General features: G+C 48.1%; 1 protein-coding gene across 1 annotated transcript in view; it reads right to left on the bottom strand.

The window, feature by feature from the left end:
• The window catches only part of BSN (bassoon presynaptic cytomatrix protein), a 464,875-nt gene that overhangs the window by 30,206 nt on the left and 417,256 nt on the right, over positions 1 to 17,413 (bottom strand). The gene's annotated exons all lie outside the window — the stretch shown is intronic.

Genomic DNA, 17,413 nt, shown 5'->3' with positions numbered 1-17,413 from the left:
ACAGACCTGAAGAGGTGTGTTTTTTTTTTTAACTGAAAGCAGCTAGAGCTTTTTCTGTCTATTTGCCTAGAGGCAGAGGTGTTAGTTTTTTTAACAAACGGATTTTTCTGTAGGCTGGGAACAGCTATCAGAGGCAAAGGTATCAGGTTACAGTACAGCGAATTGGGAATTCACAAGCAGGTTTTTTTTTTTCTTTCTAACTCTCAGGTATAGCTAGTTTAAACACAGAGAGGCTAGGATGACAGAAAGCAATGTCCAACAAAAACTGGAATTAGCCAGATTTGAGGCTGAGGAAAGACAGCAGGAACATGAAAGATGGGTAGAACTCAGACAGATGGCGATTGATGCACAAGCGGCCAAAGAAAGAGCTGCTAGGGAGGCAGAAACGGCCAAAGAAAAAGCTGCTAGGGAGGCAGAAAAAGCCAGGGTGGAGGCAGAAGAAGCTGCCCACAGGAGAGCTATGGAGGCAAAAGAAATGGAGGAGAGGGAAAAAGAGAGGAAGCATGCACTGGAGATAGAAATGGCAAGGGCTCAGCAGAATATACCGAATAACCCTAACAATCCTTCCCCAACAATGGGAGCGACTATGTCCACAGCATGATGAATCCAGTGATATTGCTGAATCTTTTCTCACCTTTGAGAGACTGTGCACACTCCATAAAATTCCTGATGCTCACAAGATGACCACATTGGTCGCAAAATTGACTGGAAGAGCTCTGGACATATTCAACAAGATGCCTATTGATGAGGCTTCTGACTATGATAAATTCAAGGATTTGATTTTAAAACAATTTCAAGTTACATCTAAAAATTACAGAGTAAAATTTCGAACCCTTAAGAGAGGGCCTGGAGTAAGTCATGTGGCTTATGTAAACCAGATAAAGGATCTATTAGCTAAATGGGTCGAAGGAAGGGGTGTCACTGGCTTTGAAGGAGTGTGTGATTTGATGGCTCAGGAACAATTCCTGAATATGTCCGATGATGATATAGAACAGTGTTTATGGGATAAGAAAATGGACTCAGCAGAAAATCTTGCTTCTTATGCTGATTAATGCAAGCAGTCCCAGACTGCCAGAGAGATGGGGCAAACCGGAATAAAACAGGTGGAGGGAGGAGAGAGGAACAACCCTGGTCTCAGTTTAAGCGGACACCAGAAGGGACACCCTCAGACCACACCCTACTACTGGGGGCAGCCCATCTACACCCCAAGGAAAACCCCAGACACCTTATCGTCCCACCACACCATTCTCCAGCAACCCACCTCGCCCCAGTGACTAGTCAGTTGGGCGATGTTTTAAATGTAACAAGCTGGGGCATGTAAAGGCCAACTGCCCCAAGAACCCCAACAGATTACAGTTCATTGCACCGGGGTCACACCAAAGGTCCTCAGGCCCAGATGCCTCCCAGGTACCCTCAGAGCAGAGGAAAACTGTGAGTTTGGGTGGGAAGGTTACAGCATGGAGGGACACTGGAGCACAGGTGTCAGCTATCCACCAATCCTTAGTGGACCCCAACTTCATCGACCCAGAGGTCCAAGTGATGATTCAACCCTTCAAGTCAAACTCTTTTGACTTGCCTATAGCAAAGTTGCCAGTCCAGTACAAGGGCTGGTCAGGAACATGGACTTTTGCAGTCTATGATGATTATCCCATCTCCATGTTGTTGGGGGAAGACTTGGCCAGTCATGTGAAGCTAGCCAAGAGAGTGGGAATGGTCACCTGCAGCCAGGCTAAGCAAGCTGTCACACGTAGCTCTGTTCCGGAGACTTCTACCAGGGCCCAGTCAGAGGTGATGAAACCGGACCCTATGCCAACGTCTGCGACAGCAGTAGTGGATCCAGTCACAGAGAGCCAGACCCAGAACCAGAACTGGTGGAACAACCAGCACCAGAACCATTGCCAGCACTACATCCAATGCTTGCAACCCCAACACCAGAGGGCCCCACCGAAACTGCACCGGCAGCAGAAGATAACCCTACACAAGATGCTCAGCCAGAGCCTGAACCCCAACATAGTGCACTAGCGGAGAGCGGTTCACAGTCAACAGAAACAGTCCCATTACGTGCATCGCTTCCAGAGGGACCAAGCCCAGGTCCACAATCCAATGAGGAACTGATGTCTCCAGCATCAAGGGAACAGTTCCAGACCGAACAGGAAGTAGATGAAAGCCTCCAGAGAGGTTGGATGGTGGCACGGAGCAACCCACCACCTCTCAGCTCTTCTAATCGATTCAGGTTTGTTGTAGAAAGAGGACTTTTATGCAAAGAAACTTTCTGGTAGACACCAGGAAGACTGGCATCCTCAGAGACAGTTGGTAGTTCCAACTAAGTACTGCGTAAAGCTCTTAAGCTTAGCCCACAATCATCCTAGTGGCCATGCTGGGGTGAACAGAACCAAAGAGCATTTGTGGAAGTTGTTCCACTGGGAGGGAATGGGCAAGGATGTTTCTACCTATGTCCGGTCTTGTGAAGTGTGCCAAAGAGTGGGAAAACCCCAAGACCAGGTCAAAGCCCCCTCCAGCTACTCCCCATCATTGAGGTTCCATTTCAGCAAGTAGCTGTGGATATTCTGGGTCGTTTCCCAAAAAAGACACACAGAGGAAATCAGTACATACTGACTTTCATGGATTTTGCCACCTGATGGCCGGAAGCAGTAGCTCTAAGCAATACCAGGGCTAGTGATCAATGGCTCCATGTCTAGTTGGCAGCCGGTATGAAGTGGAGTGCCCCAAGGGTCGGTTCTGGGGCCAGTTTTGTTCAATATCTTCATAAATGATCTGGAGGATGGTGTGGATTGCAGCCTCAGCAAGTCTGCAGATCACACTAAACTGGGAGGAGAGGTAGATACGCTGGAGGGTAGGGATAGGATACAGAGGGCCCTAGACAAATTAGAGGACTGGGCTAAAATAAATCTGATGAGGGTCAACAAGGACAAGTGCAGAGTCCTGCACTTATGACGGAAGAATCCCATGTACCGTTACAGACTAGGGACTGAATGGCTAGGTAGCAGTTCTGACGAAAAGGACCTAGGGGTTACAGTGGACAAGAAGCTGGATATTAGTCAACAGTGTGCCCTTGTTGCCAAGAAGGCAAATGGCATTTTGGGATGTAGAAGTAGGGGCATTACCAGCAGATCGAGGGACGTGATCGTTCTCCTCTATTCGACATTGGTGAGGCCTCATCTGGAGTACTGTGTCCAGTTTTGGGCCCCACACTACAAGAAAGATGTGGAAAAATTATTAGGGGACTGGAACACATGACTTATCTCCTTCCTTAGATATTTTTAAGGTCAGGCTTGACAAAGCCCTGGTAGGGATTATTTAGTTGGGGATTGGTCCTGCTTTGAGGAGGAAGTTGGACTAGATGACCTCCTGCAGTCCCTTCCAACACTGATATTCTATGATTCTATGATACTAGTGTGTGCAAAGCACTAACAGATATTTTTGCCAGGGTAGATTGGCCCTCTGATATCCTTACAGGTGAAATTTGTGCCTTGGGAAAGTTTTTAATCTAAACTGGTAAAAATAAGCTTAGGGGGTCTTTCATGCGGGTCCCCACATCTGTACCCTAGAGTTCAGAGTGGGGAAGGAACCCTGACAGGAGGGAACCCTGACAGACTACAAGGGCCCTACAGAGGCATGTAACCATGTCACCTGATTCTGGAACCCAGCTTGAGTTCTGTACTTTTCCACGAGAAGCTGAGGGGGGTGGGATTAAACTAGGAAACAAAGGACTCTTACCTTATGCAAATCCTATTTAAGGGTGGGGAGTGAGGTAATCCGGGTAGTCAGTTCTCACCTGCTACCCCATGCAAGATGACTGCTGGAAACAACTAAGACTGAACAGGGGGAAAGAACTAGGCCCAGGCTGGAAGGGTCATATTTAGGGTGGGAACTCACATGTAACTATTTTCTTTAGTGTTTTAAACTTAGTTTGCGTGATCTGTTTTATTTTCTTAGTAATGTCATAGAATCATAGAATATCAGGTTGGAAGGGACCTCAGGAGGTCATCTAGTCCAACTCCCTGCTCAAAAGCAGGACCAATCCCCAATTAAATCATCCCAGCCAGGGCTTTGTCAAGCCTGACCTTAAAAACTTCTAAGGAAGGAGATTCCACCACTTCCCTAGGCAACGCATTCCAGTGTTTCACCACCCTCCTAGTGAAAAAGTTTTTCCTAATATCCAACCTAAACCTCCCCCACTGCAACTTGAGACCATTACTCCTTGTCCTGTCCTCTTCTACCACTGAGAATAGTCTAGAACCATCCTCTCTGGAACCACCTCTCAGGTAGTTGAAAGCAGCTATCAAATCCCCCCTCATTCTTCTCTTCTGCAGACTAAACAATCCCAGTTCCCTCAGCCTCTCCTCATAAGTCATGTGTTCCAGACCCCTAATCATTTTTGTTGCCCTTCGCTGGACTCTTTCCAATTTATCCACATCCTTCTTGAAGTGTGGGGCCCCAAACTGGACACAGTACTCCAGATGAGGCCTCACCAATGTTAAATAGAGGGGTACGATCACGTCCCTCGATCTGCTGGCTATGCCCCTACTTATACATCCCAAAATGCCATTGGCCTTCTTGGCAACAAGGGCACACTGCTGACTCATATCCAGCTTCTCGTCCACTGTAACCCCTAGGTCCTTTTCCGCAGAACTGCTGCCTAGCCATTAGGTCCCTAGTCTGTAGCTGTGCAATGGGTTCTTCCGTCCTAAGTGCAGGACTGTGCACTTATCCTTATTGAACCTCATCAGATTTCTTTTGGACCAATCCTCCAATTTGTCTAGGTCCCTCTGTATCCTATCCCTGCCCTCCAGCGTATCTACCACTCCTTCCAGTTTAGTATCATCCGCAAATTTGCTGAGAGTGCAATCCACACCATCCTCCAGATCATTTATGAAGATATTGAACAAAACCGGCCCCAGGACCGACCCCTGGGGCACTCCACTTGACACCGGCTGCCAACTAGACATGGAGCCATTGATCACTACCCGTTGAGCCCGACAATCTAGCCAACTTTCTACCCACCTTATAGTGCATTCATCCAGCCCATACTTCTTTAACTTGGTGACAAGACAATGTGCCTTGTTCTGTGTGCTACCTCCTTAACTATTTAAAATACACCTGTTATAGTTAATAAATGTATTTCTGGATTATAATACAACCCAGTGTATGTGATTTCTAACAGGGGGGAGAGAAATTGTGCATACCCTCTTCCACATTAGGGAAGAGGCGAATTTCGTATGATTTTGGGTTTGTACTCCAAGCGGGGGGTGGGGTGGACACCTGGGTGCTGTGGCAAGCCCCTTAAGATGAGCCTTCCCAGAGCGTATCTCTGTCTTTCTGTGGAGGTGGGTGTGGCCGTGCCTGCGTGCTTGGCTGGAAAAGGCTGGGGAGCCTATCCCAGATAGACCAGGCGAAAAGGGGGCCCAGGCTAGCAGAATAGTCTGACTCAGTGGCATCCCAGCACACCAAGTGACACCCCAGGGTGTCCAGGCCATCACAGTGGGAATCTCAGAAACCACTGAGGTGGGTGAGGATTACTGTGACTCTGTAACACAGGGAAGCAGCATGTTTCCAAGTATGGGAGGGGCTTAGACTAGCACCTTTTCACCAGAAGGCAACATGCCCTCAGGATCGGGGACAGGAGAGATGTTGTCAGTAACCAAGGAAACTGTCCCAGTTGTTAGCTGGCAGAGTTTTGTAGCTGCAGAAGGGACGGACCCCTTTCTAGGGAGCACAGAGAAATGTGTCTTAGAGGGTGGTCCAGAGGAGGAAACTGGGGAAGGAATAGTGGGAGTATGGGAATGTCTCCTCACTGGTCACTTGGGATAGGATGCCCAGGACTTGTGTTCTCCAAGCACTTGGGATTAAGGGTATAAACAGAACACAAGGGCCCCATGCTTGGCCTTTCTTCTTCCCCCACCTATGCTTCAAGCAACAAAGACACTCAGAAGACTGAAGACTCCAACAGAGGAAACCAGCCCAGGTTTAAGGATAAAATCTGTATATTAAGGACTGCAATATCCAGTGGGGTGAGAAAAACTGCTTAAATCTAGATGTCCCCCGGTCTAACAGAGTTGAGAGTTTAGACTGCGTGCTTATATTTTATTTTATTTTGGTAACTAACTCTGATTTTTTGCCTATCACTTATAATAACTTAAAATCTATCTTTTGTAGTCAATACATTTCTTTAACTGTTTATCTTTACCAGTGAGTTTGCCTGAAGTGTTTGATAAGAGTGTTTGCTCAGGTTTACAAAGGCTGATGTATATCCACTTTCTGTTGATGAAATGGTGAACCAATTAATAAACTTGCACTGCTCGTCTTGAGCAGTGCAAGATGGTATGTTCCTGAGGTACAAGATTGGAAGCTGGGGGATTTTGATTAGTGCCTTTCTCTGTGTGATTCATGAGTGGCTCTGGGAGCATTCATGCAATCTAGCTGGCTGTGGGGCTCCACGTGCGGTTGTGTTAAGTATAACAGCGCCTGGAGGGGCTTGCTGCTTGTCACTAGCAAAGCATTGTGAGAGACAGCCCAGGCTGGAGAGTTAAGAGGGCACAGTGGTTCCATGGTCCCAGATTGCACCCTGGTGATCCCATCACAACAGGGTCCAGGACCTGGAGCACAGCGTCTCAGAAAGGGACTCATGGTCGTAATAGAAACCAGGTGAACATGACCTCGCAGGGCAATGCTCTAGCTAAGAGAGCTAACGTGATCCTCGGATGTATACGCAGGGAATAGAGAGAGGAGATTTTCTCTGTTTACAGCACTGGTAAGACCTTTCTTGGGCACTCTGTCCAGATCTGATGCCCACACATTACAAATTGGGAAGGGTTCAATAAAGAGCAGTAAGAAAGACTGCAGGTCAGGGAAAGCAGCCTGACAGTGACTAAAGGAGACGAAGCAAGGCAGTGTGCCCAAGAGAAGGTTAAGGGACAGCTTGTTTCCAGTCTACAAGGGCTAGAGCCACAAAGGGGACTTAGACTCAGCAGCATAAGCTGAGGGCACCCATGGAAAAAAATTAGAGGGTGCTTAGCACCCACCAGCAGCCAGATCTCCCCACCCTCCTCAGCACCTCCCTCCCACTGCAATCAGCTATTTCGCAGCATGCAGGAGTCACGGGGGAGGAGGGGGGATGGGGTGCTTGGGGGAGGGGGTGGGACTGGATGGGAAGAGGCAAGGGGAAGTGGGGGGTTTGGGAGAAGGGGTAGGGATGGGGCCTGGGGCAGGAAGAGGCGGGGCGGGGGTGGGGAGCTTGGGAAAAGGGGTGGGACCAGGGCCTGGGGCAGAGCTAGGGTTGCCAGGTGTCTGGTTTTCAACCAGAATGCCTGGTTGAAAAGGGATCCTGGCAGCCCCGGTCAGAACTGTTGACCAGGCCGTTAAAAGTCCCGTTGGCGGTGCAGCAGGGCTAAGGCAGGCTCCCTGCCTGCCCTGGCTCTGCATGGCTCCCAGAAGTGGCTGGCATTTCCCTCCGGCTCCTAGGTGGAGATGCGGCCACGGGGGCTTCGTGTGTTGCCCCCGCACTGACTGCCAGCTCTGAAGCGTCCATTGGCCAGGAATTGTGGCCAATGAGAGCTGCGGGGGCAGTGCCTGAGGATGGGGGCAGCATGCAGCGCCACCTAGCCACACCTCTGCCTAGGAGCTGGAAGGAAATGCTGGCCGCTTCTGGGAGCTGCCTAAGGTAAGCACCACCCAGAGCCTGCAACCCAAACCCGCTGCTGCAACCCAACCCCCTGCCCCAGGTTGGAACCCCCTCCTGCACCCTAATTCGCAAAGTCCTCACCCCTCACCTGCTCCAATACCCCAACCACCTCCCCAGCCCAAAGCCCCCTCCCACACCCAAATTCCCTCCCAGAGCTGGCACCCCACACCTCGTCCCGCAGCCCAATCCCCTGTCCCAGCTCTGCACCTCCTCCTGCACCCGAATCCGCGTCCCAGCCCTGAGTCCCCTACCGTACCCAAACTCCCTCCCAGAGCCTGCACCCCATGCCCCTCCCACACCCCAACCCCATGTCTCAGTCCTGAGCCTCCTCCCGCACCCAAGCTCCCTCCCAGAGCCCACTCCCCCAGCTGGTTCCCTCACCCCCCCCACCCCAACCCCCTGCCCAGTGTGGTGAAAATGAGCGAGGGACAGAGCGAGGAGGGATGGAGTGAGTGGGGGTAGGGCTTTGGAGAAGGGGCAGGACCTCGGAGAAGGGGCAGGCCAGGGGGTGGGGCAGGGGTGTTCAGTTTTCTAAAATTGGAATGTTGGCAACCCTAGATGGAGTGGGGGCAGGAAGAGGTGGGGTGGGGTTTGGGAGTCAGGGGTCAGGTGGGGAAAGGGGCCTGGGGTGGAGCAGGGGATTGAGCAGCCCTGGGGACCATTGGAAGCTGGCGACTGTGCTCAGCAGTGCAATGTCTAGCTTTTGGGCAAGCTGTCCTCAGTGTGATCCACAGCCCCATTTGGCCTGGGCACCCCATACACTTCATGGGGAGAATCAGGCGCTGAAAATGGGACCCACAGAAGCCAACACACTGAGTGGCAAGCTGCCTCAGTAGCCAATAGGAAATACTGAGGACCAGTGTGGCCTTGTGATAAATGAAGGGGGAGGCATTTGCCTTGACATAGGGTGAAAGTGTGAGTGTGGGTGGGAGGAAGATTACTGCGTGGAGAGACACTGGAGCACAGGTGTCCGCTATCCACCAATCCCTGGTGGACCCCAGATTCATCAACCCAGAGGCCCAAGTGAGAGTGCAACCTACAGCCAAGTTGCCTGTCCAGTACAAGGGCTGGTCAGGAATATGGACCTTTGCAGTCTATGACTCTCATGAATATAAAGAGAAGGGTAAACCCCTTTAAAATACCTCCTGGCCAGAGGAAAAATCCTCTCACCTGTAAAGAGTTAAGAAGCTAAAGGTAACCTCGCTGGCACCTGACCAAAATGACCAATGAGGAGACAAGATACTTTCAAAAGCTGGGAGGAGGGAGAAAAACAAAGGGTCTGTGTCTGTCTGTATGCTGCTTTTGCCGGGGACAGAACAGGAATGGAGTCTTAGAACTTTTAGTAAGTAATCTAGCTAGGTATGTGTTAGATTATCATTTCTTTAAATGGCTGAGAAAAGAACTGTGCTGAATAGAATGACTATTCCTGTCTGTGTGTCTTTTTTGTAACTTAAGGTTTTGCCTAGAGGGATTCTCTATGTTTTGAATCTAATTACCCTGTAAGGTATCTACCACCCTGATTTTACAGAGGTGATTCCTTTACTTCTATTAAAAGTCTTCTTGTAAGAAAACTGAATGCTTTTTCATTGTTCTAAGATCCAAGGGTTTGGGTCTGTGGTCACCTATGCAAATTGGTGAGGATTTTTACCAAACCTTCCCCAGGAAGTGGGGTGGTAGGGTTGGGAGGATTTGGGAGGGAAAGACGTGTCCAAACTACGTTTCCCAGTAAACTCAGATAAAGTTTGGTGGTGGCAGTGGAAATCCAAGGGCAAAGGGTAAAATTAATTTGTACCTTGGGGAAGTTTTAACCTAAGCTGGTAAAAGTAAGCTTAGGAGGTTTTCATGCAGGTCCCCACATCTGTACCCTAGAGTTCAGAGTGGGGAAGGAACCTTGACAATGACGATTATCCCATTCCCATGCTGCTGGGACAAGACTTAGCCAACCATGTGAGGCTAACAAAAAGGGTTACCCACAGCCAGGCTAAACAGGCTCCACACCTAACTCCATTCCTAAGCCTCCTACAAGGACCCAGTCTGTGTCCTCTGATATCATAGGCCTGGGAACCCAGCCAGAGGTGGTGAGACCAGACCCCAGACCAGAGTCTGTGGCAGAAGTTGTAGATCCAGTTCCTTGGACCCAGCTAGAACCAGCCCGAGGATCGGAACTGGCAGAGCTGTCAGCACCAGAGCCCGTGTTTGCAACCCCACCAGAGTCAGGAGAGCCAGCACCAAAGGGTGCCACAGAGCGTGCACCTGAAGCAGCAGCTAAACCGGGGCAAGAAGCTCACCTGGAGACTGAAACACAACCTAGTGCACCAGTGGAGAGCGGCTCACAGTCTATGGAGACACCCCCATCACATGCATCGCTTTCAGTGGGACCAAGTCCACAACCCTGCAAGGAACTAATGTCTCCAGAATCAAGGGACCAGTTCCAGGCAGAGCAGGAAGTGGATGAAAGCCTCAAGGAAGCTTGGACGGTGGCACAGAACAACCCACTGCCTCTCAGTTCTTCTAATACATCTAGGATTGTTGTTGAAGGAGGACTCTTATAAAAGGAAACCCTTTCTGGTGGACACCAGGCGGACTGGCATCCTCCGAGACAGTTAGTAGTTCCAGCTAAGTATAGGGTAAAGCTCTTGACCTTAGCCCACAATCACCCTAGTGGCGATGCTGGGGTGAATAGGACCAAAGACCATTTGGGAAAGTCATTCCACCGGGAGGGAATGGGCAAGGATGTTTCTACCTATGTCCAGTCTTGTGAGGTGTGCCAGAGGGTGGGAAAGCCCCAAGACCAGGTCAAGGCCCCTCTCCAGCCACTCCCCATCATTGAGGTTCCATTTCAGTGTGTAGCTGTTAATATTCTGGGTCCTTTCCCTAAGAAGACACCAAGAGGAAAGCTGCACATACTGACTATGATGTTGAACCCTATATGTTGTGACCGGGTCGGGCCAGATGGCTACAGGAGAGTGATAGAAGGCAGATATATTAGCCCCAGGTTAAGTAGGTCCCTTTTCCCTGGATAAGGTAATAGGGAAGGTTCCAGAACAATCAGGAACCTTCTGGAGACAATTAAGACAGACAGGCTGATTAGAACACCAGCAGCCAATCAAGAAGCTGCTAGAATCAATTAAGGCAGGCTAATCAGGGCACCTGGGTTTAAAAAGGACCTCACTTCAGTTTGTGGTGCATGTGTAAGGAGCTGGGAGCAAGAGGCGCTAGGAGCGAGAATGCATACTGTTGGAGGACTGAGGAGTACCAAGCATTATCAGACACCAGGAGGAAGGTCCTATGGAGAGGATAAAGAAGGTGTTGGGAGGAGGCTGTGGGGAAGTAGCCCAGAGAGTTGTAGCTGTTGCATAGCTGTTCCAGGAGGCACTCTAGACAGCTGCATTCCACAGGACCCTGGGCTGGAACCCAGAGTAGAGGGCGGGCCTGGGTTCTCTCCAAACCTCCCAACTCCTGGTCAGACACAGGAGGAGTTGACCTGGACTGTGGGTTCACGAAAATGGCCAAACTGACGGCTGTCGTGAAGCTCCAAGGCGAGCAAATCTACCAATAAGCCCAAGACCCACCAAGGTAGAGGAGGAACTTTGTCACAATGTTTATGAAAATATGCTTATAAGTATAAATATAATCTAACTGAAATATGCTTTGTGCTCGATATGGCATGTAACATATCTTTGCAAAGGTTATGATCTACTGAATATATTAATCCTTTTTGTATGCATGTATCATTTTTATATCTGAAGTTATGAGCATTGGCTCTGTGCTTGTATTTGAAGTGTTTGCTGTAGGAAACACATAAGGGAGGTTTGGCCAATATATTGTGAAGGGGCTATTCAAGTAATTGGGAATACTTAACTAACAATGGACTTTGGGAGACACCAATCCACATCTGAGCTTTCCTGGACATGTTCAAACTAACATGTATACAGTGGTGTAGGCCTGCAAAAAGCTGAATCATTCATGGACACGTGACTTCCCCAGGTGGCTACAAACTCCATCTTGTTGCTGTGATTTTGCACAGAAAAACAAAGGGGTTTCCGCCCACAAGAGAGAATATAAAAGGACCTGGAAGCCTCTCCATTTTATCTTCAGCTGGCTCAAGAGATGGCCTCTTCATCCCAAAGAGATGCCTGAAAGAAACTGGAACAAAGGACTGTAACTATGGGGGTGTGAGTTATTGCTGGGCCCAGGCCATAAACTACAATGTTGGTCTGAGAACATCTAAGGTGAGAAGTTAATATTTTTAACTAGATCCTTAGTGTATTAAGGTTTCAGAGTGGTAGCCGTGTTAGTCTGTATCAGCAAAAACAACGAGGAGTCCTTGTGGCACCTTAGAGACTAACAAATGTATTTGGGCGTAAGCTTTTGTGGGCTAGAACCCACTTCATCAGATGCATGGAGTGGAAAATACAGGAGCAGGTACAAATACATGAAAAGATGGGAGTTGCCTTACCTAGTGTGAGGTCAGTCTAACAAGACAATTCAATTAACAGCAGGATACCAAGGGAGGAAAAATAACTTTTGGAGTGGTAATGAGAGTGGCCCATTTCAAACAGTTGACAAGAAGTTTTGAAAGTAGGGGGAAATTAGTATGGGGGAAATTTAGGTTTAGGTTTTGTAATGACCCAGCCACTCCCGGTCTTTATTCAGGCCTAATGTGATGGTGTCCAGTTTGCAAATTAATTCCAGTTCTGTAGATTCACGTTGGAGTCTGTTTTTGACTTTTTTTGTTGAATTGCCACTTTTAGGTCTGTTATTGAGTGACCAGGGAGATTGAAGTGTTCTCCTACTGATTTTTGAATGTTATGATTCCTGATGTCAGATTTGTGTCCATTTATTCTTTTGCATAGAGACTGTCCGGTTTGGCCAATGTACATGGCAGAGGGGTATTGCTGGCATGTGCATATATCACATTGGTAGATGTGGAGGTGAACAAGCCCCTGATGGTGTGGCTGATGTGGTTAGGTCCTCAGATGGTGTCCCTTGAATAGATATGTGGGCAATGTTGGCACCGGGGTTTGTTGCAGCGCTTGGTTCCTGGGTGTTTTTATTGTGTGGTGTGTAGTTGCTGGTGAGTTTGGGGGGCTGTCTGTAAGCAAGGACTGCCCTGTCTCCCAAGGTCTGAGAGAGCTTATGCCCCAAAAAATGACTCCTTGTTGTTTTTAGTGTATTAAGTTAGCCTTGCATGTGTTTTTTTTTGTTTTGTTTCATAACTTACTTTTTTCTATGTTATTACTTGAAACCACTTAAATCCTACTTTTTATACTTTTGTTTATTAATTAACCCAGAGTAAGTAATACCTGGGGGAGCAAACAGCTGTGCATATCTCTTTATTATTGTTATAGAAGGCAGACAATTATGAGTTTACCCTGTATACGCTTTATACAGAGTAAAACAGACATATTCAGGATTTACACTCTCAGACTGAATACTGGGTGCTTGGAAAGTCCCTGTTAACTGAGAAGCCCCTGAGCTAAGTGAATCTTAGTTTCTGTGAACTGCAGGAGGGCGTGGCCCAACCTCTTGGTCTGCTGGAGCCAACTGGTGTGTCTACCTCAGCAAGATGGGCGTGCCGGGAAGCCTTTTCTGGCAGGGGGGTTTATTCTCAGTGGTATCCCAGCATGTCTAGTAACAGTCTTGAAGGAGTTTCTGTGACCCAACCCGTCACAGTGGCGTAGTTGAGCAGGATCCGTGCACAGCTGATTGCTTTGAGACACTGGTAGTGATTTTAACTGAGTTTTAAGTGTGGTGGCTGGAGAACAGACAAAGTAGTTACTGGTTTGTTATTTTCTATTTTATTTCAGGTGTGGGAAATAAGCACAAGAAAGCAAGAAAATGACTACCAGTGAGGCAGCTACAAAACTAGAGCTGGCCAGACTGGAAGCAGAAGAGAAGGCAAAGGACTAAGTGTGGTGTTGTGCTCCATATGATTTTATGAAAATATGCTAATCATTGTGAATATAATGTAACTGGAATGTGCTTCATTCATTCATTCTTTCGAACTGCAAAATGCACCTGCCACCTTCCAGAGACGGGTAAATAACCTTCCGGTGGGAACTGGAGAATTTGCAGTAGCCTACCTTGATGATGTGGCTATATTCTCAGATTCATGGGCAGAACACCTGAAACACCTCCAAGCTGTCTTCTGGAGTATAAGGGAGGCAGGATTAACCGTTAAGGCAAAAAAAATGTCAGAGGCCTAAACAGGGTAACTACCTTGGACTCCAGGTGGGTCAAGGAACTATCAACCCCCTACAGGCTAAAGTAAATGCTATTCAAAATTGGCCCATCCCTAAGTCAAAGAAGCAGGCCGAATACTTCTTGGGCTTGGCTGCGTATTACAGACAATTGTGCATGTATCTTATTAACTCTGTTTTCTTAAACCTCCAGGAAGAAATCCCAGATGGCGTGGACCTGAACCAGGCTGGCCAACATTGTCTGTGATTTGGGGGGCGTGTGATAAATGAAGGGATGAGGTAGGTCCCTTTTATGGACACCCAGTCAGCCAGTAGCTATAAAATCCCTTTTAGTAACTGTTCTCTAATTGCTCTACCTATAAAGGGCTAAAAAGTCTCACTGCTATGCATAGGTAAAAGGAAGTGAGTGGGAACCTGGCCAAAAGAGCCTATGGGAAGGCTAGAACTTTTTAAAATTGAAAAAAGACTCCCCTTTTGCCTGTGTTGTTGTTCTCTCAGGGAGAGGTGGACAGGACAACAGCTATGCTGTAAGAAGCTTGGGCCAGGTATGAAAAATCATCAGTATCATATCTAGAAACTACTCATTTAAAAGCCCAGGTATGTAAGTAGATCAGGAAATGTCTAGGAAGATGCAATTAGGTTTATCCCTTTTATTTCGTTATGGCTTGTGACCCCTCTGTGCTAACCATAGGTGCTTTTGTTTTGCTTGTAACCTTTAAGCTGGACCTCAAGAAAGCTCTTCTTGGTAATTAATTCTTGTAGTTGCTCTTTTAAACTCTAGCAATAGCCTGAGTTCCCAGATGTATTTTCTTTCTTTTTAAAGAACAGAATTGGATTTTTGTGTCTGAAGAGGTTTGTTCACATGTTTAATTAGCTGGTGGCAACAGCCAGTTTCCTTTTTTTCCCTTTCTCAGCTCTTCCTTAGATGCGGGGAGGGGTGGCGGTGGCGGTGAAAGGGCTTGATGGTACCCCAGAGGAAGGAATTCCCAAGTGCGTGTTCCTGGGCTCTCAAAGGGGTTCTACACTTGGGTGGTGGCAGCATCTACCAATCCAAGGTCAGAGAAAAGCTGTAACCTGGGAGTTTAATATAAACTGGGAGTGGCTAGTATTAATTTTTAGAATTCTTGTGGGATCCTTTTGAAGTCGAAGTGCCAGACTGGGGAATTAGCCGAGAGGCCTAAGCCCCGCTCTTCTGAGGGACTTAGTGAGGCACAATCCCAGCAGAGGACCTTCTGCTGGACTCAGGCACTGGGGTCAGCGCAGCCTTTCCTGGCACAAATGCAGCAGGAGGAGCTGGGTCTCCATTGCTGAGTGCTGAGCTCTGGCCTGGTCTGTCCGGCAGGGCAGGGCCCAGTGTCCCACTGTCTGGCAGGGGGAATGCCATCAGGTTGGGCACAAGTCTGCAAAGTGCCACCTACCTGTTTCTCAGCATGAGTGGGGACTTCATTAGCAATCCCCCGGCAGGTCCTTTGATCAAATTCTCACTAAGTAGCTTCCCCTGTGGCTCTGGTCTCCTCCACCCCGTCACTTGAGTCAGGTTCAATACTGCCCCATTTTCCTGATCTTGTCCTTCCCATCTAATTTACTTCCGGCCGCCAGACATTCAACACAGTGAGAGCCAGCAGCGACTCTTCTGACAGTCTGTCCCCCTATGTTCACCCTTTTAAAAGACTATGATAAATTTTGTAAAAAGTATGCCTTGTGAGTATGTCTTTGAAAACTCATAATTGCTGATCATTATTGTCCTGGTAAAGTTTGTGTGACATCGTTGTATGTAAGTTATGAGATTCTACTATATGATGTTTTTGAGATGTTCCAAGTTTGGAAAAATAGCCACAAACTGGTTCCTCAGAGACAAATGGCAAACTGATGCCTCCGCCAGATGTCAACAGGATCAAATGGACCATCACCTGGCTAACTGGCCATTCTTTGGCAGGAAAGAGGATGTGGGTAAAAATTTACATTTTGACAAAGGAACAGCTTTAGATTCCTGTCCAAACAGATTTTCTGTTGCCTGAACCTCAGCTGGAGGTGGTTTTCAAAAAAAACAGAGAGCTATAAGAAAGGGGAATGGACACCCCAAAATATTCCTCCCTTTCTCTCTGCTCACGGAATCAACAATGGTTGAAAGACATGGAAAGTAACACTGAACGGTGGGAGGGGTCCCCGCTGAAAGGAGTCCAACCTGTAAGACTGCTAAAACATGTGGTGTGAGAGAGATTCGCTTTGGGGGGAGGGATAGCTCAGTGGTTTGAGCATTGGCCTGCTAAATCCAGGGTTGTGAGTTCAATCCTTGAGGGGGCCATTTAGGGATCTGTGGCAAAAATTGGGGATTGGTCCTGCTTTGAGCAGGGGGTTGGACTAGATGACCTCCTGAGGTCCCTTCCAACCCTGATATTCTATGATTCTATGAATGTATTTAGCTTATTAAATTAGGCGTTAGTTGCATTTTACCTTTTATTTCTTTGTATCCAATTCTGACTTTTATGCCTCATTACTTGTAATCCCTTAAAATCTTTCTTTAGTTAATACACTTGTTTTATTGTTTTATCTAAACCTGAGTGTTTGAATTGAAGTGTTTTGGAAATTCCATTTGGGATAACCGGGTTTGTGCATACCATTTTCTATTCATAAAACGATGGACTTTCTATGGGCCTGTATTGTCCAGGAGGGTGCGGGGCAGTACAAAACAGCACATTTCCAGGGGAAAGTCTGGGACTGGGATTTTGTGGTGTTGCTCCGCAGTGTATCTGGGAGGAATTTACATGCTGGAGGCTGGCTGTGAGCAGGCCAGGAGTCGTTGCTCTCACAGCGAAGCAGTGTAAACGACACTCCGGTTGGAGAACTGAGGGGACACAGCTGTTCAACAGTCCAGCTTGTAGCCCCCCAGCTCCAGAAACAGCAGCTCTTCCTGGTGAACCACAAGGCCACCTTATGGTTCACCTGAAGTGGCTGGCCTTGTCTCAATGCTTAACGAGCAGCCAGTCAGAGGCCTGTAGCACCTGGGTCACCTCTGGGCTGTGTCAGCCCCTGCACAGTCTGCAGCGAGTCCCTTCTGTTGATCTGCAAAGCAGAGACCCTGTGCCGGCATGTCTCCATGGCGCCAGGTCCCGTGGGCTGTGTGGCCGTCTCCAGACACTGTCTAGCCAGGTGCTGGCACTCTTAGGCTATGTCTACACTTGCCAGTTTTAGGGCAAAAAGTCAGGTTTTTGCGCAAAAAACACACTAGTATCTTCACTGAAATCTACATTTTGCGTTGAAACTCAGCAGTTTCAGCACAAAAATAAAACCACCCCAATGAGTCTTTTGGTGTTGATGCTTTTGCGCTGATGTGCCAGTGAAGACTCTTGATTGCTTTACTGGTCTAATTGCCCTCCAGAGCTGTCCCACAATGCAGCGCGGGAGTGCCTGCTCTTTGAAACTCAACAGTCCTGCCTGCAGGTATGCGCCCCTTCCCTTTAGCTCCGTTTTGACAGCTGGTGCTGTCACTTCTCTGGGACACAAAACA

Source organism: Lepidochelys olivacea, assembly GCF_965140295.1.
Source record: "Lepidochelys olivacea isolate rLepOli2 genome assembly, chromosome: 7".
NCBI classification, from domain to species: domain Eukaryota; kingdom Metazoa; phylum Chordata; order Testudines; family Cheloniidae; genus Lepidochelys; species Lepidochelys olivacea.
Note: the sequence above shows the minus strand (reverse complement) of the source record. Positions and strands in the feature narration are given on the sequence as shown.